Source organism: Rhinoraja longicauda, chromosome 1, assembly GCF_053455715.1.
Source record: "Rhinoraja longicauda isolate Sanriku21f chromosome 1, sRhiLon1.1, whole genome shotgun sequence".
In the NCBI taxonomy this organism is placed as follows: domain Eukaryota; kingdom Metazoa; phylum Chordata; class Chondrichthyes; order Rajiformes; family Arhynchobatidae; genus Rhinoraja; species Rhinoraja longicauda.
This window is the reverse complement of record NC_135953.1, coordinates 121,913,306-121,923,941: the sequence shown is the minus strand read 5'-3', so window position 1 is coordinate 121,923,941 and position 10,636 is coordinate 121,913,306.

Below are 10,636 nucleotides of genomic sequence, written 5' to 3'. Positions count from 1 at the left end.
TAAGTCACACGCTCAAAAATCTATTGCTTTAAGATGGACACAATTGGGCATTTGTTGCAACCATGTTTCTAAAATGTGGGTATTGACTGCATCTTGCAAGCAAAGACTTTTAATATAATACCATGTTTACTAAATAAAACAAAGTACAATTCCATATTCATTGTTTGTGAACCAAACCATTAAATTACGGCAATAGTATATATTAATTACATCAGTGCTGTATATTTTAGAGTGGCAGCACCAAGAATAACATATTTCGATAAGCATAACATTAATAAATGAGTATATAAGCATTTGGTATTATATTGTTTAGTTTAGTTTATTGTCACGTGTACAGTGAAAAGCTATTTTATTACGTGCTATCCAGTCAGTGGAAAGACTACATGCTTTAAAACGTCCCTCAGTTTTAACACCATTAAACTGGAAATCATTCAGTTTTCTGCTCCACAATTGAAGCTATCTGGTGAATGCATGTTAAACTAATGAAGAACAACAAATATGCACTTGCAGGACTTCACAGCAACACAATTTTTTTTTAAATTGCAGTTGACCAGCCATAGTATTGTGGTCAATACTAAAACAAAAATGTGACACTTACAGAAAGTAGATATAAGGCATAGTGGCACACTGGTAAAGGTGCTGCCTGACAACGCCAGAGACCTAGGTACAATCCTGACTGCCGGTACTGTCTGTACGGTGTTTGTACGTTCTCCCTGTGACCATGTGCGTTTTTCTCCGGAAGCTCCAGTTTCTTCCTATATACCAAAGACGTGCAGGTTTGGAGGTTAATTGGCTTCTGTAAATTGTCTCTACTGTGCAGTACGAAGCTAGTGTATGGGTGATCGTTGGTTGGCATGGACTTGCAGGGCAGGAGGGCCTGTTTTAATGCTGTATCTCTAAACTAAACCAACTGCAGATGCTTGTTACAAAAAAACCACAAAATGCAGGAATAAGTCAGTGGGTCACGCAGCATCTCTGGAGAACATGAATAGGTGACATTTCAGGTCAGGGCGTTTCTTCAGCCTTTATTCCATGTTGTTCAAAGAGTCTGCCTGATCTGCTGACTTATTCCAGCACTTTGTGTCTTTTTTTAATGCAATGCTTATGTTTGGCCAGCTGAAGTCACCATCACATAAATAACTTGGAAAATATTCAGTCATAATGCAGCTAGTGGCACCATGATAAAAGTTCTCTCAGAATTAGCATTCAGTTACTGAAACCATAAAATGGTCAAAAGAATCTACACTGAATAATTTGGAGTGACTGTTCCACGGCCTGCTTCATAATTCAAAAATTACAAACAGAAGTGCTGCCAGCGTTTTCTGTCTTTCGTTTAGATTTCCCAGTATTGGAAAAACCAATTAGTCAATTGCTGAAGAGATATTTTGGCGGGGTTAAAAATGGGTGCTTGTGAATCTTCTATCTACTTTATGTCTACTCCGCTATGAAATGAAGACCTTTCAGTCAGAGAGTTCCTGCAAGGGCAAACTGGCCAATACCTTTATCTTGTAGACGTTAGCAGGGGGACCACCGAGCCAGGGATTACAGTCAGGGAGCAAGGTGGCAACAAGATGAGATTTCATCCCACTGCTTGGACCTTTATATAATGTTTACCGATGTGTTAGCTCTGCAGAGCATACTCCTGGCAGGGCCTGCATCACCATTCACTACTGATAAGAAGAAATGAAGATGGTTCATCAGCAACACCAGCTTTGTGGAACCCAAGGTTAGCTAATAGGGATTGTTAAAAAATGGGGAATTTATATTTATTACTCTCCTGAGATAGGGATTTAGACCTGAGAGGGAGAGGAGGGCACAATTGTAGTTTCTTCTTTCATTCTATTATGTAGCTATCGTACCACTGTAATGCAACTAGTTACAATAACTATGGTAACAAGGTCCTGGCCAATCCGTCCGGTAGTTCTGTGCAGTTGGCATCCAATGACCATTTTGTACGAGAGTGAGGAGAAGATTAAGGGTAAAATCTTTTTTGAACACAGCAGTTCTTTTTCCTGCTGAAAAATCACTAGATTTCACCAGTGAGGAAAATCCAGTTCTTACTAACCAACATCGACCTGGATTAGGAGCAGGGGTGAGCCACCCTGCCCCCTAGGCCTGCTGTACTATTTAAAAGATCATGGCTAATCTAATTGTTACCTTAACTCCATTTATCCACAATAACCTTTCATCATCTAGTTTTTCAAGTATCCATCTACCTTCTCCAGAAAATTATTCTTAGTTTCTGCTTCCATTGCCCTTTGAAAAAGATCCAAAGACCTCTGAGAGAAAAAGTTTCACCTTATCTGTCTTAAATTGTGACATAACATTCTCTCCACATCTACTCTAACAAAGTCACTTGGTGATCTTAACTATTTCATTCAAATCCCTTCTTACTCTTCCAAATACCAGCAGATGCAAGCCTAACCTGTCAGTTTTCTTTGTTTAGTTTAATTTAATGTATTATTGTCACGTGTACCGAGGTACAGTGAAAAGCGTTTATTTGCGTGCTATCCAGTCAGCGGCAAAGGCGATACATGAATACAGGCAAGCTGTCCACAGAGCACGGATAAAGGGCACATTTAGTGCAAAGATATAACATTGACGTTCGATAAAGTGTGATTAAAGTTAGTTCAAATGTGTCCAATGAGGTAGATGGGATGTCAGGACAATGCTCTAGCTGATGAGGGGACCATTCAATTGCCTGATACCAACTGGGAAAAAATACCCACACCAGGTATTAGTCAAATAAATGTTTTCTGTACTGCTTTCAATATATTAACGTTCTTCCTTAGATAAGGAGATCAGTACTGTACGCAATGGTCCTGATGTGCTCCTCCCAATGTCCTAAATAATGATGCATAACATTCCTAATTTGATATTCAATTCTCCTGGCAGTGAATAGACAATAGACAATAGGTGCAGGAGGAGGCCATTCGGCCCTTCGAGCCAGCACCACCATTCAATGTGATCATGGCTGATCATTCTCAATCAGTACCCCGTTCCTGCCTTCTCCCCATACCCCCTGACTCTGCTATCCTTAAGAGCTCTATCTAGCTCTCTCTTGAATGCATTCAGAGAATTGGCCTCCACTGCCTTCTGAGGCAGAGAATTCCACAGATTCACAACTCTCTGACTGAAAAAGTTTTTCCTCATCTCATCTTACCCCTTATTCTTAAACTGTGGCCCCTTGTTCTGGACTCCCCCAACATTAGGAACATGTTTCCTGCCTCTAACGTGTCCAACCCCTTAATAATCTTATACGTTTCGATAAGATCTCCTCTCATCCTTCTAAATAATAACATTCTGTTAGCTTTCCTAATTTCTTGCCATACCTACATACCAGCTTCTTCCAAATCATGCACTAATACACTCAGATCCCTCTGCATCTCTGAGCTCCGCAATTTCTCACCATTTAAAAATATGTTTTTTTACTTTCCTGTCAAAATTAACAGTTTCATAATTCCCCACATGATACTACAGATCTTTGCTCACTAAGTTAATCAATCTATATCCCCTATCATCTCTTTTTGTCCTCTTTCCATCTTATTTTCCTTCTTTACGTAATCAACAAATGTAATACCCGTATCTTCAACTGGCTCATTTAGATAAATTGTAAATGGGTTGCAGCCCCAAACATTGAGCCTCGTGACATAGTTTGTTACATTTTGGCCTGAGAAAGACCATTTACTTTTTATTTCCTGTTAGCCAAACAATCTTCTGTCGATGCCAATATGTTGCCTTCTACAAAATTAACTTTTATTTTCTGCAATAACCTTTGATGAGGCATCTTATCAAATGCCATCTGGAAATCTAAGGCAAGTACATCCACCAGATCCCCTTTATCCACTGATTCCTCAAAGAACTCCAGTAAATTAGTCAATCGTGATTTCTGTTTCACAAAATCATGTTGGCATTGCCTGAACTTTTCTCTTTCAATAATTTCTTTTCATAAGAAGTTATTTCAATAACTTATAACATTTCTACCGTTCTCTTGATGATTTTTCTCTATGTTCTCATCTTGAATATACAATGTTAACCTTGAACTTAACAGAACTTATTAACATATCATAAATCTACCTACCTGATATGCAAATTGCTTATGAGTTGATTTAAACAAACCCTTCATTGTCTCGTGGCCACAACGGCTTGTTGTCACTGCTGATGGTGTACAAATAACTGCTGTGCTCACATTTTATGCCACAAAGACCTTTTATAGTCCCATAGAAGATGGTGTGGAGAAGGCCAGTTCTTGGAGTCTAAGCACAAATGGCAAGTTATTTAGTCATAGCAATTTGCACTTATGACATGCTTGTAAACTTGTAGATCATGAAATCAAAATACATCATCCAAAAGTGGAGGGTTGCTTTGTTTCCAAATGAATAAGTTTGATCGCAAATGCTGAAACTCTAGTGGAGAGTTGATCGGGAAATTATCTTGTCGGGATGCATGAAATCATGAGGCAAATAGGTAGGGTAAATGCACAGGGTATGACAATAAAGGACTAGAAGGCATTGGTTTAAGGTAAGAGGGGAAATTGTTATAGGAACCTGAGGGGCAACTATGTCACACAGAATGTGGTACGGTATGGAGCGAGCTGCCAGAGGAAGTAGTTGCGGTGGGTACAGAAACAACATTTAAAAGACATTTTAACACGTTTACGGATAGGAAAGGATTAAAGACTTATGGGTCCAAACAAGGGGAAATGGGACTAGTTTAGATTGAGCATCATTGGCATGGATGAGTTAGGCTGAAGGTCCTGTTTCTGGCTGCAGCAGTCCATTTTGTTTTTGTACTAGATTCAAGTATCTGCTGTTTCATGTGTCTCCTCCTTCTGAATGTTGGTCGTAGGTTCTGACACAGAGTTCTAGGATTCGGCAAAGAGTTAAATCCTGTTTGCAAGACCAATCTCCCTCCTATCCCATTTGTTCTCCATCAATGACGATTCCTCATTGAGTGTCTAGTGGAATCAAGTCCTGGTGTTCTGTGCTGTATGACTCTGACTCTGAGAGGATGCATCTTCATATTCACCCTGCCAAGACTGCTCGGGATCTTTGATGTTTCATTTGGTGAATGTCCAGAAAATATACACTATGTATGTTTTGTAATCTTAATTCAAAATTTAAGATAACAAAAACATTCTGGGTCAATAGAATCCAAAGAACAGTGGATTTTGTAGGCCTGGGAGAGTCAACAGGTTACACAAAGCAGCTTTGAATAGCTGTAAATATTGCTTCCTACTTAGTTAGCTCAGGTGATGATTGATCAATCTGCAATTTTGACAAAAAAAATCAGTAGCTTGCATAAAACAGGAAGTTGGTTGATTCATTTATTCTGAGGTATTTGTCGTCATTTTAGAATATTGATACAGTGAGGCTCATCTGCTGTTATGGTCTTATTTTCCTTCTGACATCTCTTTCCTCAGTATTTGCTACTACTGTTAGAAACGTCAAAACAAGTCCATTGTTCACTGTTATGGCGAGTCTGGAAACTTGTTCTTTGTTGAAGAAGTCTATTGCGACAGCAATATTCGATTACAAAGTTTTCTTAACAAGATTACAGACAACCATTAAAACTAACTGTTCTCTTCGAAGACGTCTCCCAACTGACTCTTTTTGGGCGCCAAAAGCGCACATGACCACGCTGTCCAATCAGTGGTGTCGCTCTCTGGACCAATCCCTACGGTCGCACCCACACGTGACCTTGCTGGCCAATCTGAGGGTTCGACAACTAGCACCACTTCCTATGGTCGCTACACTGTAGTCAAGTCAAGTCAAGTCAAGTCAATTTTATTTGTATAGCACATTTAAAAACAACCCACATTGACCAAAGTGCTGTACATCAGTTCAGGTACTAACAACGAACATACAATGGCACACAAACATAACAGCACATACATAAACAATTCACAGCACCCCCTCAGAGGGCCTCAAACGCTAGGGAGTAGAAATAGGTTTTGAGCCTGGACTTAAAGGAGTCGATGGAGGGGGCAGTTCTGATGGGGAGTGGGATGCTGTTCCACAGTCTAGGAGCTGCAACCGCAAAAGTGCGGTCACCCCTGAGCTTAAGCCTAGACCGCGGGATAGTGAGTACCCCAAGTCGGCCGACCTGAGGGACCTGGAGATAGAGTGGTGGGTTAGAAGATTTTTGATATGGCGGGGGGCAAGCCCGTTTAGGGCTTTGTATGTGAATAGGAGGAGCTTGAAGCTGTACCGTACTGGGAGCCAGTGGAGAGAGGCCAGAATCGGGGTGATGTGGTCCCTTTTACGGGTACCCGTCAGGAGTCTCGCTGCGGCATTTTGGACCAATTGCAGGCGGGACAGGGATGATTGGCTGATCCCAGTGTATAGGGAGTTGTAGTAGTCTAGGAGGGAGGAAATGAATGCGTGGATGATTTTTTCAAGGTCGTCAAATTGGAGGAATGGTTTGATTTTAGCTATGGTACGAAGCTGGCTTTTACCACAGCGTTGACTTGCTTGTCAAACTTTATTGCAGAGTCAAATATCACGCCAAGGTTTTAGACATGCGGTTTGACTAGGGAGGATAGGCTTCCAAGGCTGCCTGTTATCGTTTTGATGGAGTCAGGGGGGGCCGAATAGGATGACCTCAGACTTGCTCTCGTTTAGTTGAAGGAAGTTCTGTTCCATCCAACATTTTATGTCCTCAAGGCAGTGCATGAGGCTGATTAAATTAGACCGGTTATTAGGTTTCAGGGGGAGTGTCATCCGCATAGCAGTGGAAAGAAATGCCGTGCCTTTGAATGATTTGGCTGTATTGACTGTATTATCTATTTATCTCTGACTGAATGGATGCTATTTTAATATGCCTACCACATCATTTGCATTGGAAAAGATAGCAGAAGGCAAACCTTTATTTAAATCTCTCATTCTTGATTTGCCAGAAGGAGGCCCAACTTGATTTTGTCACATGTCATGACATGTGTGCCAATTACTCCCTTTTGAAATAAGCAGTATTCTTCTATGCATATATAACCCACTAAGTTACTCCAGCTTTTTGTGCCTATCTTCGGTTTAAACTGTCTTTGTTTGTAAACCAGCATTTGCAGTTCCTTCCCATACTAATGATACATCTCTCCTTCATTATGGTGGCCCACCTACATCTTGGCCAGGAACTCCTTGAGTGCTCTCAGCTGGTTATAATACACATGCCAGCCTTGAGCATAATTATCGTCAGGTTCTTGGGTTGTAAGAGGCATCACAGCCAAGGCCCTATTTGGCCAACCTCATTTTCTTTAAAAAAAATTAATACTTAGGAACTGTTGGCAAGTCAAGGATTAATTACCCATTAATTACCCATATCAAATTATCCCAGAACTCTGAATTACTGGATGTTGAATATGTTGAAGAGGGTCTGGAGCCACATCTGGGCTGGGTAAGGACAGCATATTTACTTCCTATCAGACATGAGTGAACAGGATGATTATTTATGACAATCCAATAGTTTTATGATCACCATTACCAGCATCAATTTCTGTTTCATTTCACCAATGTTTAATTTCAATGTTTGTTTTGTTTGATTTCACCAACGCTTCCAGTTCAAGATTCTTGCTCTGAGGTTCAAGACCCTTCATGACTTCGTCACTCAAAATTTCTGCAACACTTCCTGCCCCACAGCCAATATTTTCCTAGAGCTCCGTGCTACTTAAACATCATCCACTAATGTATCACTGTATTGGCACAAGAATGATGACATGCACTTTGAATCAACCTCTCTCAGTTCCCTTATTTTCCCCTACATCAAGATTATTCTTAAATTCTTCAGGTTTTTCTTCTCATTACCTGCATTTTCAACCTGACATTCACTTTTGTCTGAGACACTAGGGTGAAATACCCTGGGATACGCTTCTACATCAATGTTTTGTTTTTGAACCTCTTTGGTATATTCAGTGCAATGAAGCTTGCTTGTACACTGCTGCATGTTAACCATGAATTTGACCCAAATTTACTTTTTGAATCAGAATTCTAGATGGCTGAGAAATCATCTCATGTCAAGCATTTCTCAGCCTTCTGGAGAAAATCAACCCTTGTTTATTCAGTCGATTAAGTTTCAGAAGAAGTCACAAAAAGTAAATAAGTGCTCTTAGCCCAATGAAAGTGTGATGCATTTGTTGCATTATTCTTATGTATGAGGAAGGAATTTTATAATAGCTCATTCGAGGGCTGGCACTGGATTGATGGGCTGAATGGCTCCCTTCTATGTTTTAGAGTTGCAAAATTAATAATTCTCTGAATGAAGCTCAGTTGAAGTAGACAATAGACAATAGGTGAAGGAGTAGGCCATTCGGCCCTTCGAGCCAGCACCGCCATTCAATGTGATCGTGGCTGATCATTCAATCAGTACCCCGTTCCTGCCTTCTCCCCATATCCCCTGACTCCACTATCTTGAAGAGCTCTATCTAACGTGATTGCATTACTAAAACTCTGACTCCAACCGGATCCCACCACTAGCCACGTCTTCCCATCTCCAACCCTTTCCGCTTTCCACAGAGACCATTCGCTCCACAACTCCCTGGTTAACTCATCCCTCCCCACCCAAACCACCCACTCCCCAGGTACTTTCCCCTGCAACCACAGGAGATGCAAAACCTGTCCTTATACCTCCTCCCTCAACTCCATCCAAGTCCTTTCATGTGAGGCAGAAGTTCACTTGCACCTCTGCCAACCTCATCTATTCTATCCGCTGCTCTAGGTGTGGACTCCTATACATCGGTGAGACCAAGCGCAGACTGGGCGATCATTCAACCTAGATTTATTAGTCAGTTTTGGTCTTCTTTCCTAAGTAATAATGTACGCCAAGATTAATGAGGCTAGTTCCAGTATTGGGGTGGGAAGGAACTGCAGATGCTGGTTTAAATCGAACATGGACACAAAATGCTGGAGTAACTCAGTGGGACAGGCAGCATCTCTGGAGAGAAGGAATGGGTGACCCTTCTGAAGAAAGGTCTCGACCCGAAATGTCACCCATTCCTTCTCTCCAGAAATGCTGCCTGTCTCGCTGAGTTACTCCAGCATTTTGGGTCTACCCAGTATTGGGGTGTTTGCTTTATGAGAGATTGTGGGGAATGTACTCTCAGGTTTAGAAGAGAGTAGATCTCCTTGTAACATACAAAATTCATAAAGGGACTGCCAGGCTAGATGCAGAAAGACCTTTCCTCCAGCCACATAGTCCCACAACAACACATGACTTGTTGTTGTAATAGCAGTGGGCAGTGGGCACAGTTTCAGAAAAAGGACTATGCTCATTAAGACTGACATGAGGGGAAATTCCTTCATTTAGTGTGTCATGGGTCTTTGGAATTCTTTATCCTGGGGCTGTGGAAGCTCAGTCATTGATTGCCTCCTAATCAGAGACTAAAAGAATTCTAAACCAAGGATAAGGGAGTAATGGTGGAAATTATTCTCTGGTATAAGATTAATGGTGATGTTTGTGAATGGTGAGGCAGAGCCAAAGGCCTGGATGGCCAACTCCTGCTCCAGTTTGATATGTCTTGATGTAATGAATATGTAGAAGCTGCTCATTTTTGGTTAGCAAGTCCTCAAAGATGAGAAATAAATGACCAGTTTGTTTTAGTGGAGTTTGATGAGTACTAAATATCGGGCAGACACTTAGCTAGGTCCCTTGCTTTTTCAAACAGTGTCTTAAGATCATTTATGCCCAAGTGAAATGGAAAGAACATCTGACTGGAAAGCTTCTGAATGTTTCTTTTTAAAGAGCTGTCCATTGGTAAGGATTCTTTTGATATCCTTTAAGAAATATAAAGCAATTAGCCTACTTATCCCCATTACCTTGGCATTTGGAACTATTCAGCAAATTGATCTTAATTCATTATGATCCTGACCAGGTGGAAATCATCAGTACCATTTAAAACTGAGCAGGAAATTACCCCATCGAGCCTCTTTACCAAGTTGGCTAACTGTTACTTTAAATTGCAAGCAGGCTGGCGGTCTGTTCCAAGTAAGTGTTGCCCTCTTTATGTAACCAGATTAGTCTCTAAACAAAAATCAAGATGTAATCTCCAATTTTCATCTGAGGACTGCCAGGTTGGAAAGATCTCTACCAGGTTGGAAAGATCAGTGGGAGCGAGAGAAAATACCATGGGCAGAGTATGCTGAAGGGATTGATTGATCTGCTCCTGTTATGGTTCATTTGTCTGGGCTTGAGATGTATGTCAGGGAATGTTATTGACTGGCCCATTCCAGAGTATGTAATGAAGGACTCACTGAAGCTTGGTGCCTCCAATGTAAAACGATTGTAGGGGAAGACCATATTCTCGGGTTCTTCCACTGCTGGCCATTGAGTCTGGTGGGGACACTGCTCAAACAATAGAAGGGATACCACCCCAAAGGGCCACATGAGTGGCAAGGTTGGTTTGTTTAAAGATGGGTGTGAACTACTGAATATGACAATGTTCGATATATATGGACACTGGAACAGCGTGAAGAGCTTTTGCATAGTTTTCATTTTGTATATTGTTTTTAATCTGAATAACATTTATTATTGAAATTAAAATAATTGTCTGGGTTCAAAACTCTGGCCTTCCCTGGCCTTGATTTATCTGACTCTATTATGAGATTCACCCAACAATCCCCACAGAATCCCACCAGTGCTACACAAGGGC